Here is a 25,787-nt window from a genome sequence, read left to right as displayed (position 1 = left end):
TGGTTACTCTGCTGCGCTTAAAATTTCTTTTTTGGTTTGCTACAATGCCTTTTCTGAAACGTTGTCTCCCTCTGCTGGAACACTGACTTCTTTCATTTAATGCCTGCAGACTATAAAAGAGAACCCAACCCAAAAAGTTTGGTTGATTAGTCTGTGGCATTCTGTTAAACTGTTGCTTATGGCGGTCTCTGTGAGCTTCTCAGCGACATTCAGCCAGCCAGGTATCCTGCCTGCAGTAGATGGAATGTGGCAATGGAACGCTGGCTGCGCGTGTCATAATAGGCTCTGAGCCTTTATATACCTGTGCACAGCAGCAGCCACCTTCAGTCTGCTGCTGGACAGCCAGCAGCAGCAGCAGCAGCAGCAGGAGAGGTATGTAATCAGCAGCCCTCCTGCTAAGGGTAGACAGCTGCTCGTTCCACCCCACCCCCCGCCTTAATTGGTTCTCCTCCCTTCCAACGGTGTTGAGGCGGGTGGGAACAGCAGGGGGTGAAGGTGCTGTGTTTAAAGAGGTGGAGTTATGCAGATCTAAAACGCGTGGATTGCAGCAGCAGCAAGCCGAAAAGTGCAGGCATGTAAGGGATCTAGAGGTTGACAACATGTCTTCTTAACGGGAGTCCAGGAGCTCATCTCCACAAATGGACTTTTCAGGATCCTTGGGTGGCTCCGTAGTTTGAAACCAATTCTGGTTATCGCTTCTCGGCCTTTTGGCTAAGATCAAGTGTAGTATCTGTTCTTATCAGTTTAATATCTGATACGTCCCCTATCTGGGGACCATATATTAAATGGATTTTTAGAACAGGGAGATGGAAAAAGAGCTTGCTCTGTCCACTCCACGCATTGACCTGGTATTGCAGTATCTCCAGGACCGGTGCACCCCTTCTTTAATGCAGTTTCTAAAATCAGAAAGAATTGAATTCAATGTTTTTTGTTCATTTTGCTTGTTTGTCGGATTTTGGGATGGACTCTTTGGCTTTGCTTTTCTTCTCCTCATTGGATTTTTCATGTTCAAAGTTGCAGAAGCCAGATTACAAGCTCATTTTGGTTCAACTTCAGCAACTGTGCATTGCATTGCCATGTAATGTAATGAAATGCTATCTTTCTAGCTCTCCCTTTTTACTTCCTTTTGGATAAACAGACATATTAGGCAAGCATTTTGGAGCTTTCACCTAAATAACTACAGGTGGTGAGATAAGCTGCACAATATAATTGACCTTTCAGTATATTGTTGCACACACACCATCTATTTAGCAAATGCCCTTGTTATCAACAGCAGCCTTTTAAACTCACCTGAGCTAACAGGTATGTGCGCTGGTTACTCTGCTGCGCTTAAAATTTCTTTTGTGGTTTGCTACAATGCCTTTTCTGAAACGTTGTCTCCCTCTGCTGGAACACTGACTTCTTTCATTTAATGCCTGTGACGCGCCCCTGGGCCTGTGTCGCGCTGCGTTGCGCACGCGGGAGCCTACCCGGAGCCGGATCAGTGGAGGGTTGTAGTCTCGTGGCGGTGACCCGGTCCGTGCCCAGGGAGTCAAACTAGACGGCAGTCTATTAGTAGTAAATAGTTCATGACTACGCCACCCGTTGAGTGCAGCCAGGAAGCTGCTGCTGCAGGGCAGACCGCTGAGGCCGGTGGTAGGATTGTGCAGCGTGATAGTATAACCCCCAACGGGAGGGGTATGGCCTCAGGGCAGCCGACGTGGATGATGGGGGTAGCAGGAACCACTCAGAGACGGTACGGTGTAGTTCAGGGTCTTTACTGGTAACAACGACAGACCCTCCCGGAGTACTTGCTAGCAAACGGGGCCTGGTCAGTCTTTGAGCAGATGGGATCTCCCCTGGCCAGGCGTAGTTGTAGGCCTCCCAAACTGACTGTACTCTTCTGGCTACCTTGCTAGAAGCTGATGTAAGTAGCCCACGTCCCTGAGTGTACCGTGTGGTGCTCACCCGTATGGCCGGTGACTCGGGGCCTTCTAATGGCTTCCGCTCCACGATGGCGGTGCTGGTCCCACGCGTGTGACCGTGCCTTCGGGCTTCTGGGCCAGAGGACCTGAAATCCCCTGCCTGACGGATTCTGCTGCTGGGTAGGAGTTAGTCCCCACAGCCTCGGACTCCGGGTCCGGTAAAGAATCTTCTTAGTCAGGGCGAGCTCTGCAGCTGCCAGCCCCTGACTCCTTGTAACTCTGCTGTTTCCTATGCTGCTTCTTGTCTCCACTCTCCTTGTCTCACTCACCCTGCCTCAGCCCCGGGTTTATACAGGGGAAGTTCTTCCCCTCCCAAGACTGGGCAGGAGGTGTGGCATGCACAGGATCCCTGACCAAAGGACCTCCCACCTGCTCTCAGACATAACATTACATTACTGTGGAAAACCAGACCCCTGGGGTGCCACATTCCCCCCTAGTGAAATTTAGTACTCCGGGACTAAACACATTTAGAAAAACATAACAAAGTATAACAATAACAATACTATAAGAAAAACACATAAGATGGTTACGGCGTGTCCGCAACCGGATGCAGTCTTTGAAGAAAAGCAAAGGTGTCCATTTCACCAACACAGGGAGACGTAACCAGGTAGTGGTCTGTCCTACCCCGAGTCCTTAACAGTCTCTAGTCCATCCTGGGTTACGCTTCAACTATATACAAGGATTCCCGGTAAATCCACCAAGGTTTCCTAAAAACAACTGGAAACACAAAATTATACACAAGCAACAATACACAGATAAACATAAATAAAACTATTTTTACACTTCAAATTCTCCAGCGTGCGGGTAACTGGCCTCTAGTGGCCCTAGTGGACCTACGGAGCTGACTGTCTGGCCCTGAACTACAGGGTGTAGGAGCTGTCAAGGGTAAACTGGGCAGCTGTCTACCGGCTCTTTGTCTCACTAGGGGTACGGCAGGCTCACTATAAGCAGAGGGTTGATTCTCCTGTTCTACTCGTGTGGAGTCTTCTGCCTCCTGGACCGGCTGTTCTTCCAGCTCTACCCGTTGCTCCGTAGGTTCTTGGGATGATGGTTGGAGGAAGGTGAGTACGGGTACCACAACTGCACCATTGACTTGAGTCCAAGACCGAGGGAAGTCCCCGAGCACGGTACTAACCATATCTTCCCTTTCCTCTACGGGTCGATGGTCTTCTTGTTCTTCTTCAGGGTTCCTCAGTTGTTCGGGACACTTCTTCAGGTGGTCCCGGGATACAATGGCTGTGGTTTCCCCTCCGTCTTTACTGATGGTACAGACCTTCGGGTTCTCGTGGCTTGAGGGCAGTACGGTGTACGGGTCCTTCTCCCACTGGTCATCCAACTTGTGGAGCCGTCTTTTCCTCTTCAAGACCTGCTCTCCGGGTACCAGGGGAACAGCGGGAGCATACTGGTTGTAAGTCTTCTCTTGTCTTTCTCTAGCCTGACAGAGACTTCGCTCCACGCTCTCTTGTACTCTCCGGTACTGCTGCTGCCTCTCTGTGTCCCAGTCTGTTTCTGGTGAAGTGTCCTCAGGTGTCAGGACTCCCATTTCCAGGTCAACAGGTAACTTACCAGGTCTCGCCCTCATTAGGTAAGCCGGGGTACAGTTGGTGGAACCTACCGGGATGTGGTTGTATAGGTCCACCAGATCGGGCAACTTCTCAGGCCACAGACTGCGTTCTTCCAGGGGCAATGTTTTTAGAAGATCCATTACCACCTGGTTCATTTTTTCACAAAGTCCATTAGTTTGCGGATGGTAGGGTGTCGTCCTTATCTTCCGGCAGCCATACAGATTGCAGAATTCCTGGAAGACCTCCGCTTCAAAGGCAGGTCCCTGGTCCGTCAGCACTTGGTCCGGGTACCCGTGTGGACGGCAGAAGTGCTGCTGGAAGGCTCTAGCTGCTGTTTGAGCCGTTAAGTCCTTGACGGGGACGACAACCAAGAACCGGGAGTAATGATCCACGATGGTTAACGCGTAGACGTAGCCACTTCTGCTTGGGGTCAGTTTTACATGATCCAAGGCTACCAGTTCCAACGGTTGCCGGGTGACGATGGACTGCAGGGGAGTCTTCTGGCTGGCCCGGTCCTTCCTTCTCAGATTGCACGGGCCACAGTCTCTGCACCACTTCTCGATGGTTCCCCTCATGCCTACCCAGTGGAACCGCTCGCGCAGCAGGAACTCCAGCTTTTTCCACCCGAAGTGTCCAGCTCCGTCGTGGTATGCCTCCATCACCATGGCTGCGTCTCTTCGTGGCACCACTACTTGCCAGAGTAGTTCATGCGTCCGGGAGTTGACCATTCTGCGGCACAACTTCCCCTTGTAAAGGAATAGTCGACTCTTCTCCGCCCATAGTTGTTTGGCTTCCTCCGGAGCGTCTGGTTCAAGGCGAGCCTCCGGCCGAGTCAGCATCTCCTTCACCAGTCGGACGGCAGGGTCGCTGTCTTGCGTTTCCGCCCAGTTGTAGTGGGGTAAGGGGTTCAACGTAGCAGCCTGCTTACCCCTTACCCGGTGGGAATACTGGATAGTCCCATGACGGTGGAACGCAGGGAGTTCAACTTCTTCCAGTCCCTCCGGATCTTCTCCTTCGTCCGGCAGGTTGGGCATCCTGGACAGGGCATCCGCGTTAGTATTGGAGCGTCCTGCCCGGTATTTGATTGTGAACTCGTAGTTGGACAGACGGGCCATCCACCTCTGCTCCAGGGCACCGAGTCTTGCCGTGTCCAGGTGTGTCAACGGGTTGTTATCCGTGTATACGGTGAACCGGGAAGAAGCGAGGTAATGCCTAAAGCGCTCGGTGACTGCCCATACCACGGCCAGGAACTCTAGCTTAAATGAGCTGTAATTCTCGGGGTTCCTTTCGGTGGGTCGCAGTTTTCGGCTGGCATAGGAGATTACTCGTTCTCTCCCCTGCTGAATCTGGGACAGTACGGCTCCTAGCCCGATGTTACTGGCGTCGGTGTAGAGGATGAAGGGCTGGCTATAGTCCGGGTACGCCAAGATTTCATCCCCCGTGAGGGCCATCTTCAGCTGGCGGAAGGACTCTTCTTCTAGCTCTTCCCATTTGAAGGGCGGCTTCTGGTTCTTGGCCTTTCGGGACTGGCCTATCAGGAGGTCCTGCATAGGCGCTGCCTTTTTGGTGAAACCGGGAATAAACCTTCGGTAGTAGCCTACCAACCCTAGGAACTGCCGCACTTCTTTTACGCTGGAGGGGCTTGGCCATCCCTTAATTGCGGTGATCTTATCGGGGTCGGGAGCCACTCCGTCAGCGCTCACCACGTGTCCCAGGTATTGCACCTTTGGTTTCAGGAGGTGACACTTGGAGGGTTTCACCTTTAGGCCTTAACTCGCCAGAGCTTCGAACACCTCCGCCAGGTGTTTCAGGTGGTCCTCATAAGTTTTGGAGTATACGATGACATCGTCCAGGTACAACAGGACCGTCTCGAAGTTTCTGTGGCCCAGACAGCACTCCATTAATCGTTGGAAGGTTCCTGGGGCGTTGCAGAGTCCGAACGGCATGCAGGTGAACTCGCTAAGTCCCATCGGGGTGGTGAATGCGGTCTTCTCCCGGTCCGCCTCTGCTACAGGAACCTGCCAGTACCCGCTAGTGAGATCCAAGGTAGAGAAGAAGTTAGCAGATCTTAAAGCAGCCAATGACTCCTCTATCCTTGGTAAGGGGTACGCATCCTTGTGTGTGATACGGTTGATTTTCCGGTAATCTACACACATCCTCATGGTGTTGTCTTTCTTTTTTACTAAAACTAGTGGGGCTGCCCAGGGGCTACAGCTATCCCGGATTACCCCAGCCTCCTTCATGTCTCTAAGCATCCCCTTGGCGTGTTGGTAATGTGCAGGGGGTACGGGTCGATACCTCTCTTTTATGGGAGGATGATCTCCCGTGGGGATGCGGTGTTCTACCCCCTTGACTCGCCCGAAGTCTAACGGGTGTTTACTAAACACTCTCTCATACTCTTGAACCACCCGATAAACTCCTTGTTTCTGATGTGAGGGAGTGGAATCAGTACCCAAATGTAGTTGCTGACACCAGTCCTCCATGTCTTTCTTAGAGCCGTTACCTTCCTCCGGGTAAGATGGAGGCAAGGGTTCCACAGATTGTATAGAATTTTGATTAGTGGTATATAATTTGGCTAGCGTGGCATACCGGGGCAGGTACACTTCCCTCTCCCCGATATTTATTATGCGAATGGGCACCCTCCCATGGCGTACGTTGACCACCCCCCGTGCTGTCAAAATGGTGGGCCTACTGTCTGAGTAAACTGGTTCTACCATTGCCTGGTAATCTCTACCTCTCAGACCAATAGCTGCCCGGCACCAAATCATCATTTCACTTTTTGGGGGCATGGCAATAGGAAAAGGGTCACACATTCTTACGCTACCAATCTCACCGCCGGAGAGTTCCACTTGTTGCCGTTGCATCAGTGCCCGGATCTCTTTCTGGAGCACCCGCTGCTCGCCGGAGCTGGCGTTCTTGGCAACCTGCTGTAAAAGGAAAATCACCTCTGCAAGACAATTTTCAATTACGTTAGTTCCTAGAGTTATTTTTGGGTGACTCTCATGTTTATTAATATCTACAATGATCAGTCCCTGTGCGGCCAGTTCGACTCTACCGATTTTGAGGGTCACCTCTTTAAATCCGATCTGTGGCACGGGCTGGCCATTGCTGGCGATGATACTCAAGTCGTCGTCAGGGTAGCGGGTAATATCCGAGTCATTCCAGTACTGCTTGAAGAGCACGTACGGGATGGTGGTGACCTGTGACCCGGTATCCAGTAGGGCACTCATGGGAATGCCATCCAGTACCACAGGCAAGACTGGACGTCCTCCCACATATCTGTCGCGCCAGTTCGATGGGCCTGGTGATCTTTTTCCTGGGGGTTGGCCCTCTACCCCAGGTTGTGCCCGTTTAAAGAACAGTACCTTTCCATATGTCCGGGTTGATTGCAGCGGCGGCAGATGGGTCGTCCGTCCTCGCTGTATCGGTCACTGGGTCTTCCTCTGGCCGGTGGGGTCCTCCTTGGTCGACGCCACGGGATGTCCTCCGGTCCGGATGCCAGCTGGATCTTCCCTGGGGTGGAAACCTGTAAAGACTGCACAGTTCGGGTTAGCGCAGCAACGCTCTTAGCTAGCTCTTGGACCTGATGGTGTAGGTCTGGAGCCGGGTCATTGTCCAAAGCCTGCGCATCAGCTCCCACAGGCCCTGCCGACAAGGGCGCCGCCTCCTGGTGGTAAGTGATAGCTGGGCGCCTGTGGGTAACAACGCCACCCGGTGCTGGTTCTCGGAGCACCCGGATAGCTCTATCCTTGAACTGTGCAAAGTCCAGATGGGGATCCTGTAAGGCCATTGCCCGCAACTGGGTTCGGTGGGCATTGCAATATAAACCCTCTATAAATTGTTCAGTCAATAGCCTGTCCTCATTTCCCACCCCATCAGGGTCGGTCTGCTTTATGGCCCTCAGGGCCTCTTGTAGGTTTAGTGCATAGTCCCTTATACTCTCATGCGCTCGCTGCTTGCACCCGTAGAATCTAAGCTTAATCTCGGCTGAGGTGCGGGTATCAAAGGTGTCCTTCAGCCGGGTTAGTATCCCTGCGACAGTCTTCCTCCCAGGTGGCCAGGATTTTACTTCCCTTTTGGCTGCCCCGGTTAGTTGGGCCACCAGGATGCTCACTTTTTGCTCTTCTGTGAGGGGGTACACCTGGAAGAGGCTATCCAGCTTTTCTCTAAAGTCATGCAGGGTATGTGACTCCCCTGAGTACTGGGGTAGCCAAGCTGCTCCCGGGATATAGGGCATGGTGAAGGGCATAACTGCAGCAGCGGTAGCGCTGGCGGGGGTTGAGGCAGTGAAGCTCTCCTCCGTATCCGACATCTTCCTCCCCCCTAGTGGACCGTGGCCTACCTTGCGATGATCCTCTTCCGTAGGCCGCGGCTCCGCAGTGGATCGTCAGGGTTGAGGACCTTCCGTCGCACTCCTGTGACGTCGGCGTCTGCTGGGCTCCTTCCAGGACCTTACGCAACGTCCGGACGTGAGGCGGGGCTTCAGTTCTCGCGCGCTTTCGGAGTCCACGCCCCTCTTCTTCCCGCGCGGCGTCCTCAAGATGGCGTCCAATGGCGGGAAAACTTCGCGGATGGCGGGAAGAAGGTAGAAGATGGCGCCGGATGGCGGGAAACCTTCACCACTGGTAAGTTTGAACAGTCTTTGCTTTTCAGGCACGCAGTACCCGGTGGTTGCGGGCACGAAATCCTGCCGACTACGCCAAAGTTGACGCGCCCCTGGGCCTGTGTCGCGCTGCGTTGCGCACGCGGGAGCCTTCCCGGAGCCGGATCAGTGGAGGGTTGTAGTCTCGTGGCGGTGACCCGGTCCGTGCCCAGGGAGTCAAACTAGACGGCAGTCTATTAGTAGTAAATAGTTCATGACTACGCCACCCGTTGAGTGCAGCCAGGAAGCTGCTGCTGCAGGGCAGACCGCTGAGGCCGGTGGTAGGATTGTGCAGCGTGATAGTATAACCCCCAACGGGAGGGGTATGGCCTCAGGGCAGCCGACGTGGATGATGGGGGTAGCAGGAACCACTCAGAGACGGTACGGTGTAGTTCAGGGTCTTTACTGGTAACAACGACAGACCCTCCCGGAGTACTTGCTAGCAAACGGGGCCTGGTCAGTCTTTGAGCAGATGGGATCTCCCCTGGCCAGGCGTAGTTGTAGGCCTCCCAAACTGACTGTACTCTTCTGGCTACCTTGCTAGAAGCTGATGTAAGTAGCCCACGTCCCTGAGTGTACCGTGTGGTGCTCACCCGTATGGCCGGTGACTCGGGGCCTTCTAATGGCTTCCGCTCCACGATGGCGGTGCTGGTCCCACGCGTGTGACCGTGCCTTCGGGCTTCTGGGCCAGAGGACCTGAAATCCCCTGCCTGACGGATTCTGCTGCTGGGTAGGAGTTAGTCCCCACAGCCTCGGACTCCGGGTCCGGTAAAGAATCTTCTTAGTCAGGGCGAGCTCTGCAGCTGCCAGCCCCTGACTCCTTGTAACTCTGCTGTTTCCTATGCTGCTTCTTGTCTCCACTCTCCTTGTCTCACTCACCCTGCCTCAGCCCCGGGTTTATACAGGGGAAGTTCTTCCCCTCCCAAGACTGGGCAGGAGGTGTGGCATGCACAGGATCCCTGACCAAAGGACCTCCCACCTGCTCTCAGACATAACATTACATTACTGTGGAAAACCAGACCCCTGGGGTGCCACACCTGCAGACTATAAAAGAGAACCCAACCCAAAAAGTTTGGTTGATTAGTCTGTGGCATTCTGTTAAACTGTTGCTTATGGCGGTCTCTGTGAGCTTCTCAGCGACATTCAGCCAGCCAGGTATCCTGCCTGCAGTAGATGGAATGTGGCAATGGAACGCTGGCTGCGCGTGTCATAATAGGCTCTGAGCCTTTATATACCTGTGCACAGCAGCAGCCACCTTCAGTCTGCTGCTGGACAGCCAGCAGCAGCAGCAGCAGGAGAGGTATGTAATCAGCAGCCCTCCTGCTAAGGGTAGACAGCTGCTCGTTCCACCCCACCCCCCGCCTTAATTGGTTCTCCTCCCTTCCAACGGTGTTGAGGCGGGTGGGAACAGCAGGGGGTGAAGGTGCTGTGTTTAAAGAGGTGGAGTTATGCAGATCTAAAACGCGTGGATTGCAGCAGCAGCAAGCCGAAAAGTGCAGGCATGTAAGGGATCTAGAGGTTGACAACATGTCTTCTTAACGGGAGTCCAGGAGCTCATCTCCACAAATGGACTTTTCAGGATCCTTGGGTGGCTCCGTAGTTTGAAACCAATTCTGGTTATCGCTTCTCGGCCTTTTGGCTAAGATCAAGTGTAGTATCTGTTCTTATCAGTTTAATATCTGATACGTCCCCTATCTGGGGACCATATATTAAATGGATTTTTAGAACAGGGAGATGGAAAAAGAGCTTGCTCTGTCCACTCCACGCATTGACCTGGTATTGCAGTATCTCCAGGACCGGTGCACCCCTTCTTTAATGCAGTTTCTAAAATCAGAAAGAATTGAATTCAATGTTTTTTGTTCATTTTGCTTGTTTGTCGGATTTTGGGATGGACTCTTTGGCTTTGCTTTTCTTCTCCTCATTGGATTTTTCATGTTCAAAGTTGCAGAAGCCAGATTACAAGCTCATTTTGGTTCAACTTCAGCAACTGTGCATTGCATTGCCATGTAATGTAATGAAATGCTATCTTTCTAGCTCTCCCTTTTTACTTCCTTTTGGATAAACAGACATATTAGGCAAGCATTTTGGAGCTTTCACCTAAATAACTACAGGTGGTGAGATAAGCTGCACAATATAATTGACCTTTCAGTATATTGTTGTACACACACCATCTATTTAGCAAATGCCCTTGTTATCAACAGCAGCCTTTTAAACTCACCTGAGCTAACAGGTATGTGCGCTGGTTACTCTGCTGCGCTTAAAATTTCTTTTTTGGTTTGCTACAATGCCTTTTCTGAAACGTTGTCTCCCTCTGCTGGAACACTGACTTCTTTCATTTAATGCCTGCAGACTATAAAAGAGAACCCAACCCAAAAAGTTTGGTTGATTAGTCTGTGGCATTCTGTTAAACTGTTGCTTATGGCGGTCTCTGTGAGCTTCTCAGCGACATTCAGCCAGCCAGGTATCCTGCCTGCAGTAGATGGAATGTGGCAATGGAACGCTGGCTGCGCGTGTCATAATAGGCTCTGAGCCTTTATATACCTGTGCACAGCAGCAGCCACCTTCAGTCTGCTGCTGGACAGCCAGCAGCAGCAGCAGCAGCAGCAGGAGAGGTATGTAATCAGCAGCCCTCCTGCTAAGGGTAGACAGCTGCTCGTTCCACCCCACCCCCCGCCTTAATTGGTTCTCCTCCCTTCCAACGGTGTTGAGGCGGGTGGGAACAGCAGGGGGTGAAGGTGCTGTGTTTAAAGAGGTGGAGTTATGCAGATCTAAAACGCGTGGATTGCAGCAGCAGCAAGCCGAAAAGTGCAGGCATGTAAGGGATCTAGAGGTTGACAACATGTCTTCTTAACGGGAGTCCAGGAGCTCATCTCCACAAATGGACTTTTCAGGATCCTTGGGTGGCTCCGTAGTTTGAAACCAATTCTGGTTATCGCTTCTCGGCCTTTTGGCTGCGATCGTATGACTGTACCTTGATTGGTGCGAGTCTCCTGGAGGAATCCGGACCCTTTTGTGGAGGATTTTCTGCTTTTTCCTGTGGTATTCCATACCGACAGAATCCAAGATGTCTTTTGTGAAGAACACCATCCGTTTGTCCGTGGATCCATCTGACCAGAACAAGAACAACGTGGTTTTCATTGTCCAAGACATCGTTGAAGGCAAAGCTGGAGCAAGACGTTCTGAGATCTTCAGTGTCAACGAATTTTCACGTCAAGGTAATTATGACGTTACCTTTATGGACCAGGATGTTTGCCTTAATGTCTTTGAATGGCTCCGTGGTCACTCTAGTGACCCCTGCTTGGAAGGAGTTAGATGGGAACCTTTGTTTGGTCTGCAAGAAAAGGAGGTGACTGTGACTGTCTATAACCCTTTTACAGACCCTGAGCTGCTGGAGTGCTTCCTCTCTCGCTACTGTGAATATGTGCGGAAGGGAGTGAAGCAAGTCAATTGTCTAGGAATCTTTAACTGTCAGTATAAATTCCGTGTGAAATTGAAAAGGGATCCTGACAGTGTGGGGGGCTTTAGACACCCTCCATCAAATTTTTCCGTTGCAGGCCATAGAGGTTTCCTCTTTTACCCAGGCCAGCCCATGTTTTGCCGTAGATGCTTTTCTTTCGGACATACCATGGTAACATGCCTTAAAGGGCAGTGTTGCCGAAATTGCAGAAAGGAGGGGCATATGGCCAACCAGTGTCCAGAGGCCAAGTCCTGTGATGTCTGTGGGAGTAGTGATCACATGTATAAGGACTGTCCTATGAGTGCACCTAGACGTTCTGATAAAGAACAGAAGGAGGAGGAGCTGGAGAGGAGGCAGATGGCAAGCGCACTGAAAGTGCTGGAAAGATTGGAGAGGGAGGAGAGAGAGGGAAGGAGGCGGGAAACTGGTAGAGCCTCTCCCTCTACGGCGCCAGAGGAGGTGTCCCTGAGACCATGTTCTTCTTCTGCTGAAGAAATGAGGAAGAAGCGGAGGGAAGAAAAGGAGTTCTGGAGGGAAGTGGCAAAGGTGGAGAAAAAGGCAGTGTCTGCGAGAATATCTAGGAAAGTGGTGGAAGCAGAGCTGCCTGAGATGATGACTTTTGGAGAGGCAATGGACGCAACAGGATGTGAAGTGCAAATCTCGGAACCCGACAGTCCTGAACACCCTTCGGGTCCTGAAAACATTGAAGATTTTTCTTCGGAGGATGATAGGGGTGCAAAGAAGAGTCGTAGGGAGGATGGTGGGGGCAGTGATGATGCAGATTTTAGTGAGCCTCAGAGGAAGATCAGAACTGCCAGAATGAGGAGTGTGGCTGGTGAAGCCAGCGGGTCGGAAACCAGCTGTTCTGTTCTGATGGCGGAGGAGGATAGTGGTGGTGCTGGATAGTGTCACCATATAATATTGTAAATGTTTTTTCTTTTTGTCCTCTTGTGAGCTTTGGTTTAGGCCAAAGGCTATTTCTTTGTGTAATTGGTGAAGGAGTAGAAGTATTATGGGATTTACCATAGTGTCCCAAAACGTAAGAGTGTTTAAAAGTAAAGTAAGAAGAGCTGCTATTTTTGAGTTTTTAGCTATGCAAAATGCATCTATTTTTTGTTTACAAGAATGTGGGGTAGTGGATGGTGTGAAAGGGGATGAATGGTCTTATGGAGCGTCTGTGTGGTCGGGGAGTGCATGTAATAAGAATGATGGTGTGGGTATTTTGGTTAAAGGAAGGGAGGTTGTTTTGAGTGATTATTTGGTTATTGAGGTGGGGAGATGTATCCTTGCTAATTTTGTATACAAGAATGTAAAGTTTTGTGTTATTAATGTTTATGCGCCAGTTGAAAAAAATGAGCGCAAAAATTTATTTGAAAAAATTAAGCTTTTTGTTCCAGGAAGAATACCTGTGGTAATTGTGGGTGATATGAACTGTGATGTGGGGAGAGTGAATGTGGATGTGTCTGGGAAAGCATTATTGGAGTTAGTGAATGATTTTGGGTTGTGTGATATGCAGCGCGTGTGTAACATGAATCCTTTGTTGAACACTTTCTTTTCTGAGAGTGGTAGGGTACAATCCAGATTGGATTATTGTTTTATTTCTAAAAATATGGTTTCTGTTAATTATAGGCAGGAAAACGTTCTTTTTTCAGATCATGTGTGTATGTTGTGTGAGTTGGATATAAAAGTTGATGGAGTGTTTGGGAGAGGATTGTGGAAGTTAAATGTTAAACTGTTAGAGAATGAAGATGTGAGAAAGGAGTATGAAAGGCGGTATGAAGAATGGTGTAAGCATAAAAATGAGTTTGGGAATGTTTGTGAGTGGTGGGACTGGGTGAAGAAACAAACAAAAATGTTCTTTAAAAATTTAGGATACAAGTATGCAGCAATTAAAAGAGAGAGTTTTGTTAAACTGAACGCGCGGTTGAGCGTTTTGTATAAGTTAAGGGAAGGAGGAGTTGAGGTGGAGGAGGATATTTTAGAGGTAAAAAAGGAGATTAGTGAGTTTTTGTTGGAGAGAGGGAGAAGCATAGTGTTTAGGGCAAAGATTGATAAGATGGAGCAGGATGAGAAATGTTCTCGGTTTTTCTTTAAAAAAGTTTTTGGAAAGAAACAGAGTATGAGCGTGGTGTATGGAGCAGATGGAAGTGAGGTGAGTGGAGAGGATATGTGTGAAGAGGTGGCTAAGTTTTATGAGGATCTGTATGCAGTGAAACAGAGGGATGAATGTTTGGAGAATGATGTTTTGAGTGTGTTAGAGAGTAAGTTGAGTGAAGCAGAAAGAGAGAGAGTGATGGGTGAGGTGACTGGTGATGAGGTATGGAAGGTTATGTGTAGTATGGCTTTGAATAAGACGCCGGGGGAGGATGGCCTCCCAGTAGAATTTTATCGTGTGATGTGGGGTGTGATTGGTAAGGACTTTGTGGATGTATGTAAGTATATGTGGGGAAACATGGAGGTGGCTGAGAGTATGCGTGCAGGTATGGTTGTGTTAATTCCTAAGAAAGGGGATTTGAAAAGTCTGAGGAATTGGAGGCCAATAACGTTACTTAATTGTGATTATAAAATCTATGCAAAACTTATGGCTAATAGGATGCGTGATGTGATAGAGAGTGTGATTGGGGATGAGCAGTGTTGTGCGGTACCTGGGAGGCGGATTCATGAGTGTGTGTGTATGTTAAGAGATTGTCTATGGGATTGCATGGGTCGTAAGAAGAGTGTATTTTTGTTAAGTTTGGATTTTGAAAAGGCTTATGATAGGTTGTCGCATGGTTTTTTGTTCAGAGTGTTGTTAAAAATGGGTTTTCCGGCTGATTTTGTTGGGCGAGTGAGAAGTTTGTATGCGGGTGTTTATAGCTGTGTTTTAATGAATGGGTATGTGGGTAGGAAAGTGAATGTGTTTTCGGGTGTGCGACAGGGGTGTCCTTTGTCCCCTGTAGCATTTATTTGTGCAATTGAGCCATTGTTGTGTATGCTGAGGAAAGATAAGGTAATTCGTGGTGTGCAAGTGCCGGGAGGTGGAGGAAAAGAATGGAAGGTGAGTGGTTATATGGATGACGTGTGTGTATTATGTGATTCTGAATGTTCGGTGAGGCGGGTGAAGTTGTTAGTGTCTATTTTTTGTGGTGCATCTGCGTTTAAAGTGAATTGGGAAAAGAGTGAGTGTAAGGGTTTTGGAGGCGGAAGTTTAAGTAGGGATGTAGGTGTGAATGTAGTGAATGGACCTATTAAAGTTTTGGGTGTGAAGTTTTCAGAGAGTTTGGATGGGAAAGAAAGTTGGGATGATGCGAAAGGAAAAGTTGAGCAGAAGTTGAATTTTTGGAAATTGAGGAGTTTATCCTTTTTTGGGAAGATTTTAATTGTTAAGAGTGTGGTGTTGCCAATATTTTTATATATTGCGGTAGTATTTCCACCAGGATATATGTGTATGAGAAGCTTGAATAGAATTTTATTTGTTTTTTTGTGGAACTCGAAAATGGAGAGAGCTAGGAGAGAAATTTTGGTTAAAAGAGTGGAAAAAGGTGGTTTGCGTTTTCCGAATTTGGACGTGTTTTTTGGTGTGAATATCGTTGTGTTTGTTTTGAAAGTGATTAGGGCGGATGGAAAGTTTTCATCTATGTGTAGGTATTTATTTGGAGCGTATTTGTTTCGTTTAAAGTGGCAAGAAAGGGATTTGCGATGTCCGATTGCTTTTGAGGTGCCTGTATGGTATGTGTGGGTTTATAAGTTTTTGGTGAGGTATGAACTGTGTGATGCAGATGTGAGATTGCTGGAGAATAAGAAGGCTGTGTATAGGATGATTGAATGTAGAGAGGTAGAATGTGGAATAAATATGGTTAGGGGTGGTGATGTGCAGAAGGTTTGGAAGAAAGTGCGGATGAGTGGTATGACCAACAAACAGAGTGAAGTTGTGTGGCAGTCTTTACATGGAGTATTACCTGTGAGAGAGTTTCAGAGGAATAGAGGTTTGGTGAGGAGTGAAATGTGTCCAAGAAATGGCTGTGGTGGAAGGGAAAGTGTGTTGCATGTTTTTTGGAATTGCCAGTATGCTAGAGATGTGATTGGGAGAATGGGGCCTTTGTGTAAAGAATTGTGTGGTGTGAATTTGTTGTCTTTTGAGTTGTTTATGTTTGGTTTGGGAATATGTGATGGGACGAAGGAAAGAGTCTTGTGGTTGATGCTTGCATGTATAAAGGAAGTGTTATGGGATGTGAGGAATGTGTATGTGTTTAAAAGGAAGGAAATTGCTGTAAAGGATAGTGTGAAGGTGATTTTGGGGAAGATGTATGTGTGTTTCCTATGGGACAAAAAGAGGAGAGGGGAAGTGGATGCGGAGGGAATATGGAAAGTTAAAAAGTGGAGATATATTGTTAGTACCTCTTGATTTTTGTTATTGTTGTTTTGAAATATGAAATAAATATTTCCGATGATGATGGGGACAGCAAATTGCGTATTGGATTTGACGCAGCTGTTTTGATGGAATTTTCCTTTGTCTGGTTTCCATAGACTGTGGAATTTCCTCGTCTGAGGAGAAAAAAAAAAAAAAAAAAAAAAAAAAAAAAAAATCTGTTCTTATCAGTTTAATATCTGATACGTCCCCTATCTGGGGACCATATATTAAATGGATTTTTAGAACAGGGAGATGGAAAAAGAGCTTGCTCTGTCCACTCCACGCATTGACCTGGTATTGCAGTATCTCCAGGACCGGTGCACCCCTTCTTTAATGCAGTTTCTAAAATCAGAAAGAATTGAATTCAATGTTTTTTGTTCATTTTTCTTGTTTGTCGGATTTTGGGATGGACTCTTTGGCTTTGCTTTTCTTCTCCTCATTGGATTTTTCATGTTCAAAGTTGCAGAAGCCAGATTACAAGCTCATTTTGGTTCAACTTCAGCAACTGTGCATTGCATTGCCATGTAATGTGATGCAATGCTATCTTTCTAGCTCTCCCTTTTTACTTCCTTTTGGATAAACAGACATATTAGGCAAGCATTTTGGAGCTTTCACCTAAATAACTACAGGTGGTGAGATAAGCTGCACAATATAATTGACCTTTCAGTATATTGTTGCACACACACCATCTATTTAGCAAATGCCCTTGTTATCAACAGCAGCCTTTTAAACTCACCTGAGCTAACAGGTATGTGCGCTGGTTACTCTGCTGCGCTTAAAATTTCTTTTTTGGTTTGCTACAATGCCTTTTCTGAAACGTTGTCTCCTTCTGCTGGAACACTGACTTCTTTCATTTAATGCCTGCAGACTATAAAAGAGAACCCAACCCAAAAAGTTTGGTTGATTAGTCTGTGGCATTCTGTTAAACTGTTGCTTATGGCGGTCTCTGTGAGCTTCTCAGCGACATTCAGCCAGCCAGGTATCCTGCCTGCAGTAGATGGAATGTGGCAATGGAACGCTGGCTGCGCGTGTCATAATAGGCTCTGAGCCTTTATATACCTGTGCACAGCAGCAGCCACCTTCAGTCTGCTGCTGGACAGCCAGCAGCAGCAGCAGCAGGAGAGGTATGTAATCAGGAGCCCTCCTGCTAAGGGTAGACAGCTGCTCGTTCCACCCCACCCCCCGCCTTAATTGGTTCTCCTCCCTTCCAACGGTGTTGAGGCGGGTGGGAACAGCAGGGGGTGAAGGTGCTGTGTTTAAAGAGGTGGAGTTATGCAGATCTAAAACGCGTGGATTGCAGCAGCAGCAAGCCGAAAAGTGCAGGCATGTAAGGGATCTAGAGGTTGACAACATGTCTTCTTAACGGGAGTCCAGGAGCTCATCTCCACAAATGGACTTTTCAGGATCCTTGGGTGGCTCCGTAGTTTGAAACCAATTCTGGTTATCGCTTCTCGGCCTTTTGGCTAAGATCAAGTGTAGTATCTGTTCTTATCAGTTTAATATCTGATACGTCCCCTATCTGGGGACCATATATTAAATGGATTTTTAGAACAGGGAGATGGAAAAAGAGCTTGCTCTGTCCACTCCACGCATTGACCTGGTATTGCAGTATCTCCAGGACCGGTGCACCCCTTCTTTAATGCAGTTTCTAAAATCAGAAAGAATTGAATTCAATGTTTTTTGTTCATTTTGCTTGTTTGTCGGATTTTGGGATGGACTCTTTGGCTTTGCTTTTCTTCTCCTCATTGGATTTTTCATGTTCAAAGTTGCAGAAGCCAGATTACAAGCTCATTTTGGTTCAACTTCAGCAACTGTGCATTGCATTGCCATGTAATGTGATGCAATGCTATCTTTCTAGCTCTCCCTTTTTACTTCCTTTTGGATAAACAGACATATTAGGCAAGCATTTTGGAGCTTTCACCTAAATAACTACAGGTGGTGAGATAAGCTGCACAATATAATTGACCTTTCAGTATATTGTTGCACACACACCATCTATTTAGCAAATGCCCTTGTTATCAACAGCAGCCTTTTAAACTCACCTGAGCTAACAGGTATGTGCGCTGGTTACTCTGCTGCGCTTAAAATTTCTTTTTTGGTTTGCTACAATGCCGTTTCTGAAACGTTGTCTCCTTCTGCTGGAACACTGACTTCTTTCATTTAATGCCTGCAGACTATAAAAGAGAACCCAACCCAAAAAGTTTGGTTGATTAGTCTGTGGCATTCTGTTAAACTGTTGCTTATGGCGGTCTCTGTGAGCTTCTCAGCGACATTCAGCCAGCCAGGTATCCTGCCTGCAGTAGATGGAATGTGGCAATGGAACGCTGGCTGCGCGTGTCATAATAGGCTCTGAGCCTTTATATACCTGTGCACAGCAGCAGCCACCTTCAGTCTGCTGCTGGACAGCCAGCAGCAGCAGCAGCAGGAGAGGTATGTAATCAGGAGCCCTCCTGCTAAGGGTAGACAGCTGCTCGTTCCACCCCACCCCCCGCCTTAATTAGTTCTCCTCCCTTCCAACGGTGTTGAGGCGGGTGGGAACAGCAGGGGGTGAAGGTGCTGTGTTTAAAGAGGTGGAGTTATGCAGATCTAAAACGCGTGGATTGCAGCAGCAGCAAGCCGAAAAGTGCAGGCATGTAAGGGATCTAGAGGTTGACAACATGTCTTCTTAACGGGAGTCCAGGAGCTCATCTCCACAAATGGACTTTTCAGGATCCTTGGGTGGCTCCGTAGTTTGAAACCAATTCTGGTTATCGCTTCTCGGCCTTTTGGCTAAGATCAAGTGTAGTATCTGTTCTTATCAGTTTAATATCTGATACGTCACCTATCTGGGGACCATATATTAAATGGATTTTTAGAACAGGGAGATGGAAAAAGAGCTTGCTCTGTCCACTCCACGCATTGACCTGGTATTGCAGTATCTCCAGGACCGGTGCACCCCTTCTTTAATGCAGTTTCTAAAATCAGAAAGAATTGAATTCAATGTTTTTTGTTCATTTTGCTTGTTTGTCGGATTTTGGGATGGACTCTTTGGCTTTGCTTTTCTTCTCCTCATTGGATTTTTCATGTTCAAAGTTGCAGAAGCCAGATTACAAGCTCATTTTGGTTCAACTTCAGCAACTGTGCATTGCATTGCCATGTAATGTGATGCAATGCTATCTTTCTAGCTCTCCCTTTTTACTTCCTTTTGGATAAACAGACATATTAGGCAAGCATTTTGGAGCTTTCACCTAAATAACTACAGGTGGTGAGATAAGCTGCACAATATAATTGACCTTTCAGTATATTGTTGCACACACACCATCTATTTAGCAAATGCCCTTGTTATCAACAGCAGCCTTTTAAACTCACCTGAGCTAACAGGTATGTGCGCTGGTTACTCTGCTGCGCTTAAAATTTCTTTTTTGGTTTGCTACAATGCCTTTTCTGAAACGTTGTCTCCTTCTGCTGGAACACTGACTTCTTTCATTTAATGCCTGCAGACTATAAAAGAGAACCCAACCCAAAAAGTTTGGTTGATTAGTCTGTGGCATTCTGTTAAACTGTTGCTTATGGCGGTCTCTGTGAGCTTCTCAGCGACATTCAGCCAGCCAGGTATCCTGCCTGCAGTAGATGGAATGTGGCAATGGAACGCTGGCTGCGCGTGTCATAATAGGCTCTGAGCCTTTATATACCTGTGCACAGCAGCAGCCACCTTCAGTCTGCTGCTGGACAGCCAGCAGCAGCAGCAGCAGGAGAGGTATGTAATCAGGAGCCCTCCTGCTAAGGGTAGACAGCTGCTCGTTCCACCCCACCCCCCGCCTTAATTGGTTCTCCTCCCTTCCAACGGTGTTGAGGCGGGTGGGAACAGCAGGGGGTGAAGGTGCTGTGTTTAAAGAGGTGGAGTTATGCAGATCTAAAACGCGTGGATTGCAGCAGCAGCAAGCCGAAAAGTGCAGGCATGTAAGGGATCTAGAGGTTGACAACATGTCTTCTTAACGGGAGTCCAGGAGCTCATCTCCACAAATGGACTTTTCAGGATCCTTGGGTGGCTCCGTAGTTTGAAACCAATTCTGGTTATCGCTTCTCGGCCTTTTGGCTAAGATCAAGTGTAGTATCTGTTCTTATCAGTTTAATATCTGATACGTCCCCTATCTGGGGACCATATATTAAATGGATTTTTAGAACAGGGAGATGGAAAAAGAGCTTGCTCTGTCCACTCCACGCATTGACCTGGTATTGCAGTATCTCCAGGACCGGTGCACCCCTTCTTTAATGCAGTTTCTAAACTCAGAAAGAATTGAATTCAATGTTTTTTGTTCATTTTGCTTGTTTGTCGGTTTTTGGGATGGACTCTTTGGCTTTGCTTTTCTTCTCCTCATTGGATTTTTCATGTTCAAAGTTACAGAAGCCAGATTACAAGCTCATTTTGGTTCAACTTCAGCAACTGTGCATTGCATTGCCATGTAATGTGATGCAATGCTATCTTTCTAGCTCTCCCTTTTTACTTCCTTTTGGATAAACAGACATATTAGGCAAGCATTTTGGAGCTTTCACCTAAATAACTACAGGTGGTGAGATAAGCTGCACAATATAATTGACCTTTCAGTATATTGTTGCACACACACCATCTATTTAGCAAATGCCCTTGTTATCAACAGCAGCCTTTTAAACTCACCTGAGCTAACAGGTATGTGCGCTGGTTACTCTGCTGCGCTTAAAATTTCTTTTTTGGTTTGCTACAATGCCTTTTCTGAAACGTTGTCTCCTTCTGCTGGAACACTGACTTCTTTCATTTAATGCCTGCAGACTATAAAAGAGAACCCAACCCAAAAAGTTTGGTTGATTAGTCTGTGGCATTCTGTTAAACTGTTGCTTATGGCGGTCTCTGTGAGCTTCTCAGCGACATTCAGCCAGCCAGGTATCCTGCCTGCAGTAGATGGAATGTGGCAATGGAACGCTGGCTGCGCGTGTCATAATAGGCTCTGAGCCTTTATATACCTGTGCACAGCAGCAGCCACCTTCAGTCTGCTGCTGGACAGCCAGCAGCAGCAGCAGCAGGAGAGGTATGTAATCAGGAGCCCTCCTGCTAAGGGTAGACAGCTGCTCGTTCCATCCCACCCCCCGCCTTAATTGGTTCTCCTCCCTTCCAACGGTGTTGAGGCGGGTGGGAACAGCAGGGGGTGAAGGTGCTGTGTTTAAAGAGGTGGAGTTATGCAGATCTAAAACGTGTGGATTGCAGCAGCAGCAAGCCGAAAAGTGCAGGCATGTAAGGGATCTAGAGGTTGACAACATGTCTTCTTAACGGGAGTCCAGGAGCTCATCTCCACAAATGGACATTTCAGGATCCTTGGGTGGCTCCGTAGTTTGAAACCAATTCTGGTTATCGCTTCTCGGCCTTTTGGCTAAGATCAAGTGTAGTATCTTTCGAAAAGGCGGTTTTGGATGTTGGCCGCCCTAGTAGATTGATACATTATGCACACTGGGGTTTAGGCGCTTGTTAGTACGCCAGGTGGCTAATATAGTCTTCTGGTGGAAAGCATGGCCCCCCAGGATCGACGCCATTGGGCCGGGGAAGATCGAAAGCCCGAAGTGTGAAGTGCCCCAGGAGTGGTGACCCTGGGGTGCCTTAACTCACTGGGATTGGGAACCCCACTTGAGTTTATGGCACATTTGCACAAGCACTTCAAATTTTCTTTCTTCGCACACACCCTTATTCCGGGCCTTCTGGCCTTAGGATGGGGAATTTTTCAATTCCCGGTCGAAGGTCCGGGCAGTATTATACTGTGAAACCTTCACTATTTATTTAATTTCTTTGTCACTGTGTGTCCACTTATTCACGTGTGTCACGTCCTGCTAGGTTTTTGTCGGGATGCGGTTCCCTTACGGGTTCCTCTCTTGGCAGGTCTAGGGGGGGAGTGTGTGGCCATCAGGTTCCGCTCCCCCCTGAACCCCCCTGGCTCTCCTCTTTCGGGAGGAGAGCGTTGTTGGCTCCCCTCTTCCGGGAGGGGAGCACAGTCTTTGGCTCCCAGTGCCTTGCTCGGGTGAGAACTCGGGCAGGTGCTGGGGGTAAGATTGGGTCGCCTCTGGCTTCGGCTGGAGGTGGCTTTTTGTCCCTGTTCCTCGCTGTGGCCTTTTGGCTCGGAGGGACGGGGAATGGTTTGGGGGACCCTTCTCCTTTTGGAGAGGGTTTCAAGAAGACCAGCATCCTAGTGCACTTTTTTTGTGGCACTTGTCACTTTTTTAAGCGCACTCGGGTTTTGTACACGAATTCGGGCTTAAAAAAATAAAAAAATCTGTTCTTATCAGTTTAATATCTGATACGTCCCCTATCTGGGGACCATATATTAAATGGATTTTTAGAACAGGGAGATGGAAAAAGAGCTTGCTCTGTCCACTCCACGCATTGACCTGGTATTGCAGTATCTCCAGGACCGGTGCACCCCTTCTTTAATGCAGTTTCTAAAATCAGAAAGAATTGAATTCAATGTTTTTTGTTCATTTTGCTTGTTTGTCGGATTTTGGGATGGACTCTTTGGCTTTGCTTTTCTTCTCCTCATTGGATTTTTCATGTTCAAAGTTGCAGAAGCCAGATTACAAGCTCATTTTGGTTCAACTTCAGCAACTGTGCATTGCATTGCCATGTAATGTGATGCAATGCTATCTTTCTAGCTCTCCCTTTTTACTTCCTTTTGGATAAACAGACATATTAGGCAAGCATTTTGGAGCTTTCACCTAAATAACTACAGGTGGTGAGATAAGCTGCACAATATAATTGACCTTTCAGTATATTGTTGCACACACACCATCTATTTAGCAAATGCCCTTGTTATCAACAGCAGCCTTTTAAACTCACCTGAGCTAACAGGTATGTGCGCTGGTTACTCTGCTGCGCTTAAAATTTCTTTTTTGGTTTGCTACAATGCCTTTTCTGAAACGTTGTCTCCTTCTGCTGGAACACTGACTTCTTTCATTTAATGCCTGCAGACTATAAAAGAGAACCCAACCCAAAAAGTTTGGTTGATTAGTCTGTGGCATTCTGTTAAACTGTTGCTTATGGCGGTCTCTGTGAGCTTCTCAGCGACATTCAGCCAGCCAGGTATCCTGCCTGCAGTAGATGGAATGTGGCAATGGAACGCTGGCTGCGCGTGTCATAATAGGCTCTGAGCCTTTATATACCTGTGCACAGCAGCAGCCACCTTCAGTCTGCTGCTGGACAGCCAGCAGCAGCAGCAGCAGGAGAGGTATGTAATCAGGAGCCCTCCTGCTAAGGGTAGACAGCTGCTCGTTCCACCCCACCCCCCGCCTTAATTGGTTCTCCTCCCTTCCAACGGTGTTGAGGCGGGTGGGAACAGCAGGGGGTGAAGGTGCTGTGTTTAAAGAGGTGGAGTTATGCAGATCTAAAACGCGTGGATTGCAGCAGCAGCAAGCCGAAAAGTGCAGGCATGTAAGGGATCTAGAGGTTGACAACATGTCTTCTTAACGGGAGTCCAGGAGCTCATCTCCACAAATGGACTTTTCAGGATCCTTGGGTGGCTCCGTAGTTTGAAACCAATTCTGGTTATCGCTTCTCGGCCTTTTGGCTAAGATCAAGTGTAGTATCTGTTCTTATCAGTTTAATATCTGATACGTCCCCTATCTGGGGACCATATATTAAATGGATTTTTAGAACAGGGAGATGGAAAAAGAGCTTGCTCTGTCCACTCCACGCATTGACCTGGTATTGCAGTATCTCCAGGACCGGTGCACCCCTTCTTTAATGCAGTTTCTAAACTCAGAAAGAATTGAATTCAATGTTTTTTGTTCATTTTGCTTGTTTGTCGGATTTTGGGATGGACTCTTTGGCTTTGCTTTTCTTCTCCTCATTGGATTTTTCATGTTCAAAGTTACAGAAGCCAGATTACAAGCTAATTTTGGTTCAACTTCAGCAACTGTGCATTGCATTGCCATGTAATGTGATGCAATGCTATCTTTCTAACTCTCCCTTTTTACTTCCTTTTGGATAAACAGACATATTAGGCAAGCATTTTGGAGCTTTCACCTAAATAACTACAGGTGGTGAGATAAGCTGCACAATATAATTGACCTTTCAGTATATTGTTGCACACACACCATCTATTTAGCAAATGCCCTTGTTATCAACAGCAGCCTTTTAAACTCACCTGAGCTAACAGGTATGTGCGCTGGTTACTCTGCTGCGCTTAAAATTTCTTTTTTGGTTTGCTACAATGCCTTTTCTGAAACGTTGTCTCCTTCTGCTGGAACACTGACTTCTTTCATTTAATGCCTGCAGACTATAAAAGAGAACCCAACCCAAAAAGTTTGGTTGATTAGTCTGTGGCATTTTGTTAAACTGTTGCTTATGGCGGTCTCTGTGAGCTTCTCAGTGACATTCAGCCAGCCAGGTATCCTGCCTGCAGTAGATGGAATGTGGCAATGGAACGCTGGCTGCGCGTGTCATAATAGGCTCTGAGCCTTTATATACCTGTGCACAGCAGCAGCCACCTTCAGTCTGCTGCTGGACAGCCAGCAGCAGCAGCAGCAGGAGAGGTATGTAATCAGGAGCCCTCCTGCTAAGGGTAGACAGCTGCTCGTTCCACCCCACCCCCCGCCTTAATTGGTTCTCCTCCCTTCCAACGGTGTTGAGGCGGGTGGGAACAGCAGGGGGTGAAGGTGCTGTGTTTAAAGAGGTGGAGTTATGCAGATCTAAAACGCGTGGATTGCAGCAGCAGCAAGCCGAAAAGTGCAGGCATGTAAGGGATCTAGAGGTTGACAACATGTCTTCTTAACGGGAGTCCAGGAGCTCATCTCCACAAATGGACTTTTCAGGATCCTTGGGTGGCTCCGTAGTTTGAAACCAATTCTGGTTATCGCTTCTCGGCCTTTTGGCTAAGATCAAGTGTAGTATCTGTTCTTATCAGTTTAATATCTGATACGTCCCCTATCTGGGGACCATATATTAAATGGATTTTTAGAACAGGGAGATGGAAAAAGAGCTTGCTCTGTCCACTCCACGCATTGACCTGGTATTGCAGTATCTCCAGGACCGGTGCACCCCTTCTTTAATGCAGTTTCTAAAATCAGAAAGAATTGAATTCAATGTTTTTTGTTCATTTTGCTTGTTTGTCGGATTTTGGGATGGACTCTTTGGCTTTGCTTTTCTTCTCCTCATTGGATTTTTCATGTTCAAAGTTGCAGAAGCCAGATTACAAGCTCATTTTGGTTCAGCTTCAGCAACTGTGCATTGCATTGCCATGTAATGTGATGCAATGCTATCTTTCTAGCTCTCCCTTTTTACTTCCTTTTGGATAAACAGACATATTAGGCAAGCATTTTGGAGCTTTCACCTAAATAACTACAGGTGGTGAGATAAGCTGCACAATATAATTGACCTTTCAGTATATTGTTGCACACACACCATCTATTTAGCAAATGCCCTTGTTATCAACAGCAGCCTTTTAAACTCACCTGAGCTAACAGGTATGTGCGCTGGTTACTCTGCTGCGCTTAAAATTTCTTTTTTGGTTTGCTACAATGCCTTTTCTGAAACGTTGTCTCCTTCTGCTGGAACACTGACTTCTTTCATTTAATGCCTGCAGACTATAAAAGAGAACCCAACCCAAAAAGTTTGGTTGATTAGTCTGTGGCATTCTGTTAAACTGTTGCTTATGGCGGTCTCTGTGAGCTTCTCAGCGACATTCAGCCAGCCAGGTATCCTGCCTGCAGTAGATGGAATGTGGCAATGGAACGCTGGCTGCGCGTGTCATAATAGGCTCTGAGCCTTTATATACCT

The 25,787-nt window shown here is 47.6% G+C and overlaps 7 non-coding genes and 3 pseudogenes across 7 annotated transcripts; all 10 read left to right on the top strand.

The window, feature by feature from the left end:
- Window positions 1–691: 691 nt before the first annotated feature.
- Window positions 692–882, top strand: LOC141222523 (U2 spliceosomal RNA). The gene has a single exon (XR_012290291.1). It is a non-coding gene; the product is annotated as a U2 spliceosomal RNA (small nuclear RNA).
- An 8,908-nt stretch (window positions 883–9,790) lies between these two features.
- Window positions 9,791–9,981, top strand: LOC141222522 (U2 spliceosomal RNA). The gene has a single exon (XR_012290290.1). It is a non-coding gene; the product is annotated as a U2 spliceosomal RNA (small nuclear RNA).
- A 6,161-nt stretch (window positions 9,982–16,142) lies between these two features.
- Window positions 16,143–16,346, top strand: LOC141222312 (U2 spliceosomal RNA; annotated as a pseudogene).
- Window positions 16,347–17,461: 1,115 nt separating this feature from the next.
- LOC141222521 (U2 spliceosomal RNA) lies at window positions 17,462–17,652 on the top strand. Its single transcript, XR_012290289.1, has one exon. It is a non-coding gene; the product is annotated as a U2 spliceosomal RNA (small nuclear RNA).
- A 1,115-nt stretch (window positions 17,653–18,767) lies between these two features.
- LOC141222802 (U2 spliceosomal RNA) lies at window positions 18,768–18,958 on the top strand. Its single transcript, XR_012290554.1, has one exon. It is a non-coding gene; the product is annotated as a U2 spliceosomal RNA (small nuclear RNA).
- Window positions 18,959–20,073: 1,115 nt separating this feature from the next.
- Window positions 20,074–20,264, top strand: LOC141222520 (U2 spliceosomal RNA). Its single transcript, XR_012290288.1, has one exon. It is a non-coding gene; the product is annotated as a U2 spliceosomal RNA (small nuclear RNA).
- A 1,115-nt stretch (window positions 20,265–21,379) lies between these two features.
- LOC141222356 (U2 spliceosomal RNA) lies at window positions 21,380–21,471 on the top strand (annotated as a pseudogene).
- Window positions 21,472–22,233: 762 nt separating this feature from the next.
- LOC141222847 (U2 spliceosomal RNA) lies at window positions 22,234–22,442 on the top strand (annotated as a pseudogene).
- Window positions 22,443–23,557: 1,115 nt separating this feature from the next.
- Window positions 23,558–23,748, top strand: LOC141222519 (U2 spliceosomal RNA). The gene has a single exon (XR_012290287.1). It is a non-coding gene; the product is annotated as a U2 spliceosomal RNA (small nuclear RNA).
- A 1,115-nt stretch (window positions 23,749–24,863) lies between these two features.
- On the top strand, window positions 24,864–25,054 carry LOC141222517 (U2 spliceosomal RNA). Its single transcript, XR_012290285.1, has one exon. It is a non-coding gene; the product is annotated as a U2 spliceosomal RNA (small nuclear RNA).
- The last annotated feature ends 733 nt before the right edge of the window (window positions 25,055–25,787 follow it).

Source organism: Phyllobates terribilis, unplaced genomic scaffold, assembly GCF_046119375.1.
Source record: "Phyllobates terribilis strain yellow unplaced genomic scaffold, ASM4611937v1 Scaffold_361__1_contigs__length_1927384, whole genome shotgun sequence".
NCBI classification, from domain to species: domain Eukaryota; kingdom Metazoa; phylum Chordata; class Amphibia; order Anura; family Dendrobatidae; genus Phyllobates; species Phyllobates terribilis.
The sequence above is the reverse complement of the archived record's forward strand: the minus strand, read 5'-3'. Positions and strand labels throughout refer to the sequence as shown.